Consider the following 14,618-nt stretch of genomic DNA (forward strand, 5'->3'; position numbering starts at 1 on the left):
TCCTGTCCTCCACCATCTCCTGGAGATTGCTCAAACTCGCCTCCGTTGAGTCAGCCATGCCATCCAACCATCCCGTCCTCTGTCGCCTCCTTCTCCTCCTGCCCTCAATCTTTCCCAGCATCAGGCCTTTTCCAATGAGTCGGCTCTTTGCATCAGGTGGCCAAAGTATTGGAACTTCAGTTTCAGCATCAGTTCTTCCAATGAATTGATTTCCTTTTTCTGGTATGTATATCTAAAATGTATCTTCCCTGAACCATGAGTGGATTCTGCTTTAGCCAAGCCTATTGGGAATGTTTACTTGTTTTACTTCTTGTCACTGTCTTTTCTGAAGCTGGGTGACCAGGAAATGATTTGTGTACAGCTGTGCTGTATGTTTTATGTTACATGTGAATTGTATAATGTCAATTTCCAGATAGATAACTGCTGAAATTTGTAGTTGCTCCTTAGTCACAGATAAACATTTTTAGCAACGTCATTTATTTGTGTATTTATTTTGAAATTCACAAAACATTTCAAAACTTATGTCCACTTGAAAGCTTTTCTGCTTTCATTTCCACCCTTGCGCCCTGTATGCCAATACTTAGAAATATGTGTTTAATGTAAATTATATATTGATTGCCTGTTAACATTCTGTCAGATTTCAATTTCTTATAAAGTTATGGAACTGAAAATTGGACAGAAAAATGTGTTTAGCAAGTGATGTGAATAGTAACAAATTTTATCTCATTTCTATCAACTGTATTTGCTACTATTAATATTACAGTGCATGGTTCTTATTCTCCGCAGGTATGTACATAGGGTGTTTGGTCAAAGAGCACATTTGCTTATACTAAGAGATAAATGATTGATTTGGAATCCCTAATAATTTAATGAAGAGATACTTTGAGATCTCAAAATACAGACTTAAATACCCAAAACTAGAGGACAAAATAGGAAAACCAGACATGGAATGAAAGAATATCATCTTTATGTAAGAGAAAAAGTATTTTATTCAAAGTCACATCCAGCTTTGTACAACAAGGAGTGGATTTATTCTGTACAAGATTACAGGGGAAAATGACATAAAAGTACATACTGATAAAGATTGTGCCTTCTGGTGTATAAAGCCAGTATCTAAATATGTGTCTATTTGTGTCTATATACAGAGTTAAAGGACAGTTTTCCATGAAATAATGTATTCCTTTAGAATTGCTATAGATTTTCATAATTTTTAAAACATTCCTATTGTAACCTACATCAAAAGGGCAGCCAGGGTTTTTTGTGTCTGACTATACATATGCATTATAAAAAAGTGAGTCTACTGTAATTACCAGTTTGCAGAGCGAATTCCTGCAGGGTTTGTACTCTCCCCATTAGTAAAAGAGATAAGTTGAAATGTATTAAAATTTCACTGTACAACTGGGAGTTTTTGTTCACAGTAAATGTGTTAATGTTTCTTCATTGCTTGACTGTTTGTGTTTAAATTTAGGCAGCATGCCCAACAGGGACAAAATTATAGGATAAAGCTATGTATAAAAGAAAATCCTTCAGAGAGCAGCAATAAGGCTTTTTTTAAAAATAAGCAGTTATGTATAATAGTGCATGGCCATAGCCACAGAGAAAAGTTTTATCTGTCTATTTCAGAATTACTGGAATTTTTCTTTCCCTTGTGTGGAAGTTAAGAGGACCGAGCTTATGTCAATAGCTAAGATACTTTGACGTAAAAACATTTATTATTTTATTCAGTGTTACTTCTGTAAAAACCAAAAGAAAAGAATCCTTGTTGTCCTTATGACGAAGAGAGGCTAATAGCATTTTGAGAGACAGGTGATAGATCACATTTTCTTCCCTAGTAAAGGAATTCTTTCTTGTTAGGAATTCTAATTTCAGTCTTTTATACTTTTGGAGCATTTTCCTTTGCTTTTCTTCATTGCTATGAACTTAGTAAATACAATTATTCATATACATGAGCTTACATTTAAAAAAATTAATCTGCAGCCACGATCACCTAGTGTGAATATGTAATGAAAGCACAAACACAGGATAAAGGCTGGTATTTCTCTGCAGCCTAGAGTGAGCAGAAGTTGCAGTTATCTCTATGTACTGGCTGTATAAGCTTTAGTCAGCCTGTGCACTGACCCTCTCTTCTCTCTCTCAAATGCTGGAAATATATTGGCGTTCTTACTGTTTACCTTTTATAGTTTCTTTGGCCTGCTTCTCCGTACGTGAAGGTGGAAGAGTTTACCAGTGTCCATGTGCTGACCCATGTGTCTCTGTAGGCTTCTTGCAGCAGGCCCACAAATATAAACCATGTAAAGAAACAAAATATAAATCTTTATTTTTAAATGTTGCTGTCCTAGAAATGGTGTTTTCAGTGTAGTTAGAGGTGTTGTCTGTAGGTATGTGGAGGCATAGAGAGAGAGGAAATGAATGTGTATATGCATGCATGTCATTTCTGTGGATCTATTTATTCAGGTACCCTGAGGAAAACGTGAAAAGCCCCCTTGAACATTTCCTATTGTATATTAGCTTTCCATCATGAAGTGTATTTTTTCCCCTTTAAAATAGGTTGATTCACCAAAAAGGAAGAGAGGCATTTAATTCTTCCTCCTCTCAACTGTTCTTTAAAAAGTAAAATTTTAACTGATAGACCTTAAAGTCCTTTAGAGCTATTACTTTCTTTTGGCTAATGCGTAGAAAGGCACCATATGAAAATTGGATTTTTGATCTGATAGAGTGATTCTTGAGTTCTTATGAACCATTTATAGTCTACCAAGTAAATCCTTCTTAGTTCACGGATTATTGACCCAATGGACCATATTAGCTGCTTCGAAGCTGTTATAGCCCATTATGTTGATTCAGCTGACACAGGTGTGAACCCAATCCGCATGCCCAAGATGACATTAATGTTGTTCTGGAAGACTCCTTTTTTTCCCACAAGCTTTCTGTTTATTTCTGAATTTACAAGAGTTAGCTCAGAGTTCCTGACAACCATTGCATCAGTCTCCCCATTTGCTCAGTGATGTCAAAGCATTTGATAGCAGCTGGATGGTCTGTTTCTTGCTGTCTTTCTCTATGTGTCTCTCTCTGTCCTTTAAGCTAATCCGTAAAAGTAAAATGAGAATCATGTTTTTTGCAACACTCTAGGGCACCTTTTACCCTCAGCTGCTTATAGAGTCCTTAGAAATTTGTGGGATTTCTGTGAGCATCTGAATGCAATGCATACCATTTGAGAAACCCACCTTTTAGAAGAAATGATAATGCTGTGTTTTTTAAAAATGTTTTTATCTGAGTGGTTCCACTTAAAAAATTCCAGCGACTCTAGCCAGTGGTGAAATCAAGATGTGCCTTTAGTGATTTATATGATGCTCTAATGAAGCCCGTCCAGGTCTCAGCACAGACCCCTGGAGAGTCTATGACCTCACATAAATAACGTATAAGAGGGCACTGTAGACTGTTCATCATATCATTATTATTATTAGTAATAGGTATGACTCCTGAGGTGATATCTGCTCATGGGCAAAGAAACATTCTTTCATAATCAGACATAGTTATGATGCATAGACAGATGCACAATGGAAGGTATTAAAATGTTTGCTGAGATATTCTATGAATGGACAATCCCAAGACAAGTTGAAGCAAGATGGTGTAAAATTAGTGTTCTTGGCAAATCCTTGTCTCATTCCCCACCCCCTCCAGATTTTTGCCTTTTTTTAAGGTAACCATTGACAGATTCCATAGAAAGCGGTTGAGAGTCACTTTCTGTGTCTAAAAATGTGCCACTTGGTTTGTAGAAAATCCTAGTGTAAATGGTTAACAGCTTACTTAGCAGTTCCCCTCATCTTTTCAAGTGGCTTAAAATCTTCCCCCACCCCTCTCCCTCTGTGGGTAGTTTCATGCGCATCTCCTCTTCAGTCTCAAACTCCTCTTGAAACTGGAAGAATGTCTGAGAAAATCTCACTGTGGAGGAGGGTGGCAAGGGGATTATTCAGGGCCTCTCCTCTCCTGCATTGGCCGGGTGGTAAGAGCCCCGGATTACTAGCTGTGGCCATTTAAGGGCATCTCACAGCCTCGTTTTTCTGCTGTTTGAAAAATCTCTAATTTAGGGGATTTTGATGATTAAATACAGGAATGTATTTGAAGTATTAGGCAAGCTTCATGGCACTGTCTGATGCGAGATGTTAAGTCTCACACAGGCTGCCTCAACTGGCCTGGGTAATCAGAGCTGTCATTTAAAATGATACATTCGAAAATGCAGCGACCTGTCTCCCTGGTTGCTTCACTGGGATAAATTCTTCACACAAACCTAGAGGAGTAAATTTAGTTAAAAGGTCACCCACCTTATGCTCTTGCTTGGTAAGTGGATTGATTACTGTGCTCTGGCATTTGAAATAATGGGGCTGGCTCCTTTTAAAGAGGAGCAAGGTTGAGAGGGATTCCTTTCCTTCAAGAAGTCCTCCCCTTGCTGTCTGGGAAGGGGAGGTGCCCTGAGTTTAGGATGTTGTCCTCTGTGCAGGATGTCATACATGTGGCACAATGTGGGACAATCTGGGGTTCCTCCTGCGCCTCCCTGCTTGGCCACCAAAGTAGGGCATCGTCATGAGATCAGTCTTCCCAGAATGGAAGCTGCTTCTGAAATACCAGAACTTAGGCTTCATCTTGTCTTACTTCTTGCCTAATGAGAAGTATTTCTTTGTAAAGCTTTTGAAGGTTGATAAATCTCCTCGCATCTCATTATAAATCCCTTCCTTATTAATGGCTTCCCTATCATATTATATTAGTAATTGTTTTCATGAATGCCACAGAGAAATGTAATCACATTACCACCTTTCAAATTGCATTAGCGAAAATGAATAAAATGTATATATATCAATGGAATACAAAATTGCTGATTCAGCGTTAAGGTGAAATGAGATGAGTATTACTTATCATTCACATGATATCAGAGGTGCTTTGGCTCCTTATATAAAGTTAAGTAATTCTGGTAAATGTAGAATGAACTTAGTTAAAATGTGGTTATTCTTTTACAGTGAGCTAACTCCTTATTTTCATTTAGATGCTAGGTGTACGTTCACGGGAAGAGTATGTCTTTTCCCATTATGTTATCACAGCTGCCTAAGTAGTCTATAAAATTTCGTAAGCAAACAGGCAATAAATGAGATATCTTAATTGTTAACTGTTAGGTAAGAAAATAAAATGTTTCTGCCCAAATTGAAATGCCTTTTCATTTCCTGTTTCTCTAATATTACTAATTGCCTAACAAAATAGCTTGTATTACCATAGACTTAATTTAATTGGGGGGGGAAAAAAGCATAACAGAAGCACTATGCAGGCTTTGATGCCATGGAAGCAGGGATATTTTCCTTATATAATTGGCTATATCCCGCTGTTGATTTTTACTCTGAACTCCTACATTATTTAAATGGGGTCTTCCTCATGTCGATTGATAGTAGGTTGTAGTTGTAAGGTAATGACTGCAGATGCTCATTGGATCCATGTCTGTGAAAATTTATATGCCTCTGTGTATGTCCCTTTCTCCCAGTTTGTATTTATATATTCACACATAGTCATAGAAACATTCACACTCATACACAAGCATCTACTCAGAAGTATATGCTTTCTGTCTTTGCCCCCTCCTCCTAAACCATGTTCATCTCTTAACTTTTGCAGAGATAATTTTTTCATCCCAGTAAGTTGAGCAATGGGGCTTCCCTGGTAGCTCACTAGTAAAGAATCCGCCTGTCAGTGCAGGAGATGTGGGTTTGATCCCTGCGTTGGGAAAATCCCCTGGAGAAGGAAGGGGCAACTCACTCCAGTATTCTTCCTGGGAAATGCCATGGTCAGAGGAACCTGGTGGGCTACAGTGCATGGGGTCGCAACGAGTTGGACATGACTTAGCAACTAAACAACAACAAAATAGAGGAATGCTTTTATTCGTACACATGACAGGATTCTTCATTGTCCATTTAAAACAATTCCTTTTGAGTTTTTCTAATATCTTACTGTTAATGTGCTGAACATTATGACTGAGAGGCCTCCTGACCCCCAATTTATTGGAGGATATAAGGATGTCCTGGATTTTCCTGGTAGGAAAAATGGCATTGGATTTAAAAGTAATTGTGATTTTAACATGGACCTACTAGTTTTTACTATTTTCAAAGTAGAGGAATTTCAAGTTTAAGCAGTGGAAATTCTTTAGTTGGTCTGCCTTCTGTTCAATCATTTTGTTGCTGTTCAATCGCTCAGTCATGTCTGACTCTTTGCGACCCCATGGACTGCAGCACGCCAGGCTTGCCTGTCCTTTACCATCTCCCAGAGCCTGCTCAACTCATATCCATTGAGTAGGTGATGCCAGCCAACCATCTCATCCTCTTTTGCCCCCTTCTCCCGCCTTTAGTCTTTCCCAGCATCAGGGTCTTTTATAATGAGTCAGCTTTTCGCATCAGGTGGCCAAGTATTGAAGTTTCAGCTTCAGCATCAGTCCTCCCAGTGAATATTCAGGATTGATCTCCTTTAGGATTGACTGGTTTGATCTTGCAGTCCAGGGGACTCTCAAGAGTCTTCTCCAACACCACAATTCAATCATTTAGTATTTGTATATTGACCTTCTAGGTTAAAGAAGGATATTATGCTACATTATGTCCCCTGAGGAATAATATCTCATGAATTAAATGATTTAAAACCATTAAAAGAAATTAAGTGGTTTAGTGAGTTTGCTCTCCTCACTTTTAAACAGTTTTATTGAGATAGAGTTCACAGATCATACATTCTACTCATTTAAAGTGTATAATTTAATGAATTTTAGTATGTTCACAGTTATACACAACCATCATCACAGTGATTTCTGAACTTCTTCATCACTTTAAAAAGAAACCACTGACTACTCTCTATCTGTACAGATCTCTGTGTTCTGCGTATTTCATATGAATGGACTTATGTAATATGAGATCTCTTGTGTCTGGTTTCTCTTACTCAGCATGATAAAGTTCATCCATATTGCGGTATTATCAAGTGTTCTTCTGTTTGTATGAGCCAGATGAATATTCCATTGTGTAAATACACATAGTTTGTTTATCCATTTGCCAGTTGTTTGGGGAGAAGGGAGCACACCTTTTAAGAGAAAATTAAAGTGAGGTTTTCAGTCTTCTGCTTTTTAGCAGTAACTGGTGTTCAATGGCTGCCTTTTCACAGTGAATCTCTTTCAGGTATTTTGGATGTGTTTATTGGGAAGATAATATTTCCTTGGTCAGTAATGTTGTTCTTATGATGTGTTGTTGAAGTCTGCCATTTTCAGTCACCCAGCGTTCTGTCTTTTTTTTTAAGTTTGTTTTTGGGTGTGCTGGGTTTACATTGTACACGTAGACTTCCTCTAGTTGCAGAGAGGACTACTCTCTAGCTTCAGAGGATGGACTTCTCATTGCAATGGCTTCTCTTGTGGAGCACAGACTCCAGGGTGTGTGGGCTTAGTAGTTGCTGCTCACAGGTGCTGGAATGAAGGCTCCGCAATTGTGGAGGACAGCCTTAGTTTCCATGCAGTGTGTGGGATCTTCCAGGACCAGGGATCAGACTGGTGTCCCCTGCATTACAAGGCCGATTCCCAACCACTGGACTACCAGGGAAGCCCCCAGCTTTCTGTCTTGACCTTGTTGTCCACTGTTTACATCAGTAGCATCGACACCTTGTAGTGGCTCTGGACTGACCATGTCTTTGTAAGTCTCCTGACTCAGCTACAAGATTAATAAGGAATCTTTTATTGAAAGCTCAATAAACTTTTTAATTTCTAATTTATCTTACCACCAGCTAAGATATATACTGTTGCAGTCTTATTGTGTGAATTTGTTGATGGGTTTGGTTAAGCAGACAGGATAACTTCATTGCTTCTTATTTGCTGTTGTTACTATTGTATTATGAACAGCGGCATTTACATTGTAGTTTAACACTCTGTGCACCCATACACCCTATAATCACTGATAATCACTTGTGAAGTCTGGGAACATAACTCATTCAAACTCAAATCTGTACATTTCCTTGCATAAATGCAAAAACGTACCCACCTTACTATAAGTATTTATTTATATAAATAGTCTCATAGAGTTAGATAAGACTTTTCAGGTTGTTATAATACCTCTTTATAGGATATTTAAATTCAGGGGTCTCTTGCTCAGTGTTCTGTGTCTATCCAGTTCCCATCTTTTCGCCTTGTTTTGATACCTGATTATAAAACCCTGAAGCACAGCAGGTGTAAATACCTTTCCTTTCGTCCTATATTTTGTAATCAAGTAAAAGTAAGTTTCTCATGTAATTGTCTAGTTCGTGTTAGTCATAAGTAAGCTCAGAAGTCTTCTTTCATGCAAAAAAAAAAATGTCATTGTTCGAGGTGCAATGACTTACGCAAATTTCAGACACTATGTTCTTCTACAAAGATGTTAACATAGAGACTTTCCATGTCTTCGCCAAAACTCAGTGTACTTCTCTTGGAAGTTGTTTCTTTTCAGTTAGATCATGAATCAGCCATGTGAAAATGGAGGAGAAAAAACTGTCCTGAAAAGTGTACAAAGGCTATTTTCTGACTTAATTACCATTACTATCATGTGAGTTCTTTAGAATCTTTATGGCAGTGCCTGAAGTACTATACTGTATTGGGTTCTCATATATAAGATGTATTCATGGGTGTGGAAGTCCATCTTTTTTTGGTCATATATATATGATTACTCTTTTCATCCATAGTGTTGGTAGCTGTTACTTTGTAGTTACTGCAGTGTATTCTGAGGCAATCATAGAATAACTAGTTTCCAGATTCATTGCAGGTACTTTTTTATTCCAGATTTTGTATTTTTAAGATAAATGTCTTTGAAGGACATTTTTATGCCAAGTAAAAGGTTTACTTGATCTTTGGCACCATACATACCTTTTCTTGTGGTGCTTGTGTGTATGTTCAGAGATGGGTGATATATGCAGTGATGATTTAATGAGTTAATTATAACATAGACTATATTATATATATCCTCATAGAAGGTTGGCTGATCTTACCTATTTATCGTACCTCCATGTGATTTCCAAAGTAGAAAATTAATTTGATTAAGAAATTTGTTCTTGTTAAAAATAAGAGGCAAACCATGTCACTGATCAGCATTATAGCCAATTAATTTGTGTGCCTAGATTGTTCCACCCAAGTTTATGGGAGAAACTGCTAGGACAGATGAATGCTGAATTAATGACTGAGTTTTTCAGTAATTCAGTTTTAGTGCAGGTTATGTACTTAACTCTTTAACATTTAAAAATCATTCTAGTAAAACTTCATAATCCAAGTTGTAAATCTTGGTATTCTCTTCAGAAATGAATAAGGAGAAAGTGGATTTTAAAAGGACTTTTAGTTATACATGGACTGTTTGGCCAAGTTAATGAACACTTGAGGAGATCTCATGGCGAATGGTTTTTTAGTGTGAAAAGACAAAGCCCAGAACGGTAGTCTTACTTTTAGTGGGGCTTTTTTGAAGGGGAGGTTCTCTGTGATGGCTCCTTCGGAGTGTGTCTTATGTTTCTACATGCCCCGTGGCCTTATTTTACCTTTTGTTATTCTGTACTAATAGGTAACTTCCGTAAGTGTTCCCAAACAAGGAACAGCTAATAGGAGATGTATTAATTAGCCTCGTGTATAGTTCTTTTGTGGAATACACTAAATATTAATAGCTGAAGCCTCATTCTCTGCTTTCCTGAGGAATGTCATTTGGTGAGGAGACTGAAGTTCAATTCACATAAATTTGCAGAGTTCAAGCCAGCTACAAGTATAATAAAGCTAAAGATACTTTAGTTTTAGTGATTACAGAATCTCTTATTTGAATAGGTCTTTGGAACTCATCCAGAATACTTGCAAATGCACTCTTACTTAATATTCAAATATGAGAGTGTTACTGACTGAAAGTTGATTAAATATTTTTATACCAAATTGGTCTACTTTATAATTTTAGATATACTTTTGAACTTGAATATTTATAATTTACTGGTTTCAACTGTGTATCTTCTTTTTTTTTAACAACTTAAAAAGGTATTGGAGTATAGTTGATTACAATGTTGTGTTAATTTCAGGTGTACAGCAAAGTGAATCAGCTGTAAGCGTACATATATCCCCTTGTATATCTTCTCTTTCTATAGTTAATGGAAATAAACTGATTAATAATTGGGAAATCCACCCTATCATTTAAGAGATGTGTAACACCTATATAAACATTTTTTAACTCCAGTATTAAAACAAATAATGATCCCTGTCATGCCCAATTTAGAGGATTATAGTATGAAGAAAGTGGCATCATATATGTCAAAGTGTTCATTTACTCATTAAGACTAAATATGTATTAAGCATTTACAAGGTGTGGAAGAAATACATTGGGAAGAATCATAAGGGAAAAGTAATTCAGAGGTAAAATGTGGAAAGTTTGTTGAGGTCATAAATGGTTTCCATCTTTTGAGCTTTTGTTATCACTAGACAAAGAGCCACATGCTTTATATTATTTCATTTGAATCTAATTTCATTTGAATCTATTGACAAAGTTGTGCTGTTACTGTTACCATTTTATAGATGGGAAAGAGGCTAAGAGATTGATGAAATTCTTTAAATGCCTTTTGAGCACCTTTATTTGCCAGTATACATTGTAAGCCCAACATATGTCACCCTGCCATTAAGGAGCTTAAATTTTAAAGGGGAAGACATATCTTAATCAAATAGCCACCCAGATACACACACACACACACACACACACACACGTATATATATATACACATGTGTGCATGTTCAGTCACTCAGTTGCGTCCAACTCTCTGCAACCCCATGGACTGTAGCCCACCAGGCTCCTCTGTCCATCGGATTTCCCAGGCAAGAATACTGGATCGGGTTACCATTTCCTTCTCCAGGGGAATTTCCTGACCCTGGGATCGAACCTTTGTCTCCTGCATTGGCAGGCGTTTTCTTTACCACTGGTATACATAAACTAGGTTATGAATAAGTAGTATAGATAAATTATAGATAAATATAATCTTCACAACTGTGATAAGTGCTGTGACACTTGTGGAACAGGAGACTAATGGGGCTTTTGCCTTGATCGGGAGATGCAAGCAGCTGCTCTGGAGGATGGAAGTAATATTTGTGTTGAAAGCTTGAAAGCGAAACATGAGTTAACAGTATAGAGTGGAGGTGGATGGTGGGCAGGTGGAGGGGCTCTGCCGATGGCTGCCTGACCGAGTGGGAGGGAGAGCTCCCACACACCTGGATCTGATTGGTGTGACTTCAAGTAAGATCCTGAGTTAGCTCCACCGCAGTTTCCTCCTCTGTGAAAGAAAGGGAATACTAGTACGGACCTCGTGGTATTTTCATGGAGAGCTAATATTTGTAAGTATCTGGAAATGACAACTATCCAGCAAACCTTTGCTGTTCATAATCAAATATTAATATTGAATGTTATATTCATTATAATATTACATTAATTGTATAAATATTATTATTATTAATCATTAATGGTTTGCTGTTGTAGATAAATTTTTATGTCCTGTCTTTGGTGGAAGAAAAGACAAAGTTGTAAAGAGCGAGAAACGATCCTTCTCAAACCTCTCCAGGGGCTTCCTTCTGTTCTCAGGGTGTCTCCTTGGAACCCACTGCCCCAGAGCTCTGACTGTCAAATCCTTGAGCATAGAGATTCACTTTGCATTTCCTTCCACTTAACACAGTACTTGGCTCTGCAGTGATCGGTTTTGCATAGTGATGATACTTGAAGCTGTAGGAGGGGATGAAATTGCCAAGTTAAAGAACGAGAAGCCTGCCTGTGAGAAACACCTGTATTTATTTACAGTGGAGAGAGAGTGAGAAGCTGCTGCCAAAACGCTAAGATAGTTTGTCTCTACAGTCCAGGAATGAAGGGGAGTTCTGCCTTAAGCTGCCTCGAGGTCTCGGAGAACAAGGAGACTAGAAAAAGGGACCAGATGTGATGAGAATATCCCTCTTGGAGAAAGCAGTTTCAGGACCGTGTGTGACAGAATCCAAATTATAAAATTAAAATGTAGGTGGAAGCACTGGGTGGTGGGTGCATGGATTTTCCTTTCAAGATATCCATGGTAAAGGTAAGCAGAAAAGTATTCCTTTTATTTAAGATGTAGGCTTAAGAACTTTTGTTCTTGTTCTTGGGCTGTTGGAAAAGCTGATCATATTGAAATGGAGGAAAGAGTTTCACCGCATTGGATGAGGTGGGATCCTGGAGGTATGGAGGGGTTGCTGGCTTGAGTTGGCCAGACCTGCATAAGGTCCTGAATCTATAAGGAAGAACGACCTGATCAGATCGTCTCTCTTCTCCTGCTGTTCCCTTTCTGTCACTTCGCTATCATCCCTGATTTTTCTGTTGTTGTGGGTGCCCAGCAGTGAGTGGGAGACCTAGTGTATTATTAGCTCCATAACGAAATGAGTGTGATCACCAAAATGAAGGCTTCTCCATCTCTGCTCTTCCCAGCTCTCTCCTCATAAAGTGTATACGTTTTGAGGCTTAACTGGCTTGGATAGCTTTATGATAATTTATGTTTTTGAAGTGTGGTTGAGTTGGCAAGTGATCACATTAGTTCTGTTTTGTTCTGAATAAATAGTATGTCAAACTTTTATGCTGTTTCAAAAATGTTATTTAGAGTAAAACTTCCTTTGAAGCCACAATAGTCTCGTATTCAAAATATTTATTTAGACCATATTGTTTAAGTATATATAATTCCCTTAAGGCACAATTGTAGTCTATATAAACCTGGATTTAAAACAAATAAACCTTCTGGAATTCATAGAAATACAAAATGGATATTCCAGTGCTTAAGTGTTTATATACAAAAGGAGTTGAGGTGTTCCAATGTTTGTATGTTTAGGTACAAAAGGAGTAGAATTCATGAAAAAGGATGATGGTACAAAAAGTTTTAATTCCCAAGTGTGGCAGACGTATAAAGTTATTTAGGAAGAGAAAAATACTTGAATCATAAACTAGTTCTGAGTAAATGAATGAATAGTTGAACCAGTAAATAAACAAATATACCTAAAATAAAGCAAATCTACAAGTCTCTTAATTTGTTTTGTCCTGAATATAACTATAATTAAAATTGAGGAAAGTGTATTTTAAAACACAATGTAAAATGAGGCTATTTTTGTGAAATAATAAAATGTTATCAGGTTAACACTTTAAAAGATGTATGTATTTGGTGCCGGAATTAACATATAGTTCTTGAGAAATGGTCATTCTTAGTTTTGGTCATTCTTTATTTTGGTAAGCAGAGTTATTTATTTATTTATTTTTAGTGTTTATGAAAGATTCTGTTATCGTATCTCAGATTATATAAGTATTTTAATGTCAGTCTGGTTGCTGTATCTGAATTTATAACTGAATAGTGTACAGAGTGCCCTGTTCTTCATAGAAACACTGCCCTCTAAAAAACTGTTTGGGGTTTGTTTTACTGTAGTACCATCAAACTGAGTTTCCTAATGAACATGCCATTTTAAGAAGCTCTTTCTAACCTGGAAGATTCTGATGTATTGCTCGGTCAGTTAAACTACTGAATTTGTTATAAGAAATTTGGGGAGAAATAGTTTCCCTTCTAACCTCCAGATATATTATTCTTGCTATGTCAGCATTTCCTTTGCTCTCTGTGTCTTACTACTGTTTCCTTTATTCACTCATACATACAGCAAAGTTGTACAACCTCCTAATATGTAATTGGACTGTTGACACTGGAAGAAAGACCCTGAAACATCAGACAGATGGTACCCTTGCCTATTTTTCTTGCAGTAATAGAGGAGCAAACTAGGGTTAGAGGTGAAGCAAGAAAGGAGGCTACGGCCGCGACTCTTAACACTGAAAACTGAATGAGGACCTATAGATTTAATGTCCATTAGCAAAAGAGAAATACTTTAAATTTGCTTGATCTAAAGCATGGGAAACGGTAAAAGCCCATTCAGTCTTATTCTCTGTAAATGGAATTTGGCTCAACCATGTTAACAATATCTAAAATACTGTCTGTTACAAATGAGACAGTTTATATAAAAACCCAACTGGTTCCAGGAGTATGAGCGTCTGAAGCTGTGTAAGTGGGCAGAGCTTTCAGGCCCAGCACTGCAGTTTCACGTAGCCTTATGCCTCTCCCCCGACCCCCACCCCACCCCCAAATCAGTAATTATTGATTGCATCTAAAGCTGTAGAGAGATCTTTTCCTGGCAGTTCAGATAGTTACAGTAGATTGTTAATCTGTGAATGGTTGGACAAAATCCCTTCTGTCTTCAGAATTTCCATGCAAATTAGGACTAAATGTATGAGATAAATTTATTAACTGTAGTTCTGGAGCATAGGTCAGCTTTAGCACAATTCTTCAGCCTAGGTTTTTAATCTATAAAAAGTTACACTTCATTAATGTTAATTTCCTAGGGATTCACTTTAAAATGTAAACTGATGAGATGATTTTTAAAGGTACTTGTAAAGAAATAAAACGTTTTTGAGTGTGTCTTCCAGCGTTGTATAATATAGGTGAATTGTTCCAAATATCGAATATTCACGTAAATGTCTTTTCCTATTCTACATCTGATCTAAAAGCAAATTTAAACTTACTTTCTTACATCATTAAAATAAAGAGATGGT

At 37.2% G+C, this 14,618-nt stretch overlaps 1 protein-coding gene across 1 annotated transcript in view; it reads left to right on the plus strand.

The window, feature by feature from the left end:
• The window catches only part of BNC2 (basonuclin 2), a 315,782-nt gene that overhangs the window by 135,747 nt on the left and 165,417 nt on the right, over positions 1-14,618 (plus strand). The window lies entirely within an intron of this gene.

This window comes from Budorcas taxicolor, chromosome 8 (assembly GCF_023091745.1).
Source record: "Budorcas taxicolor isolate Tak-1 chromosome 8, Takin1.1, whole genome shotgun sequence".
NCBI lineage: Eukaryota > Metazoa > Chordata > Mammalia > Artiodactyla > Bovidae > Budorcas > Budorcas taxicolor.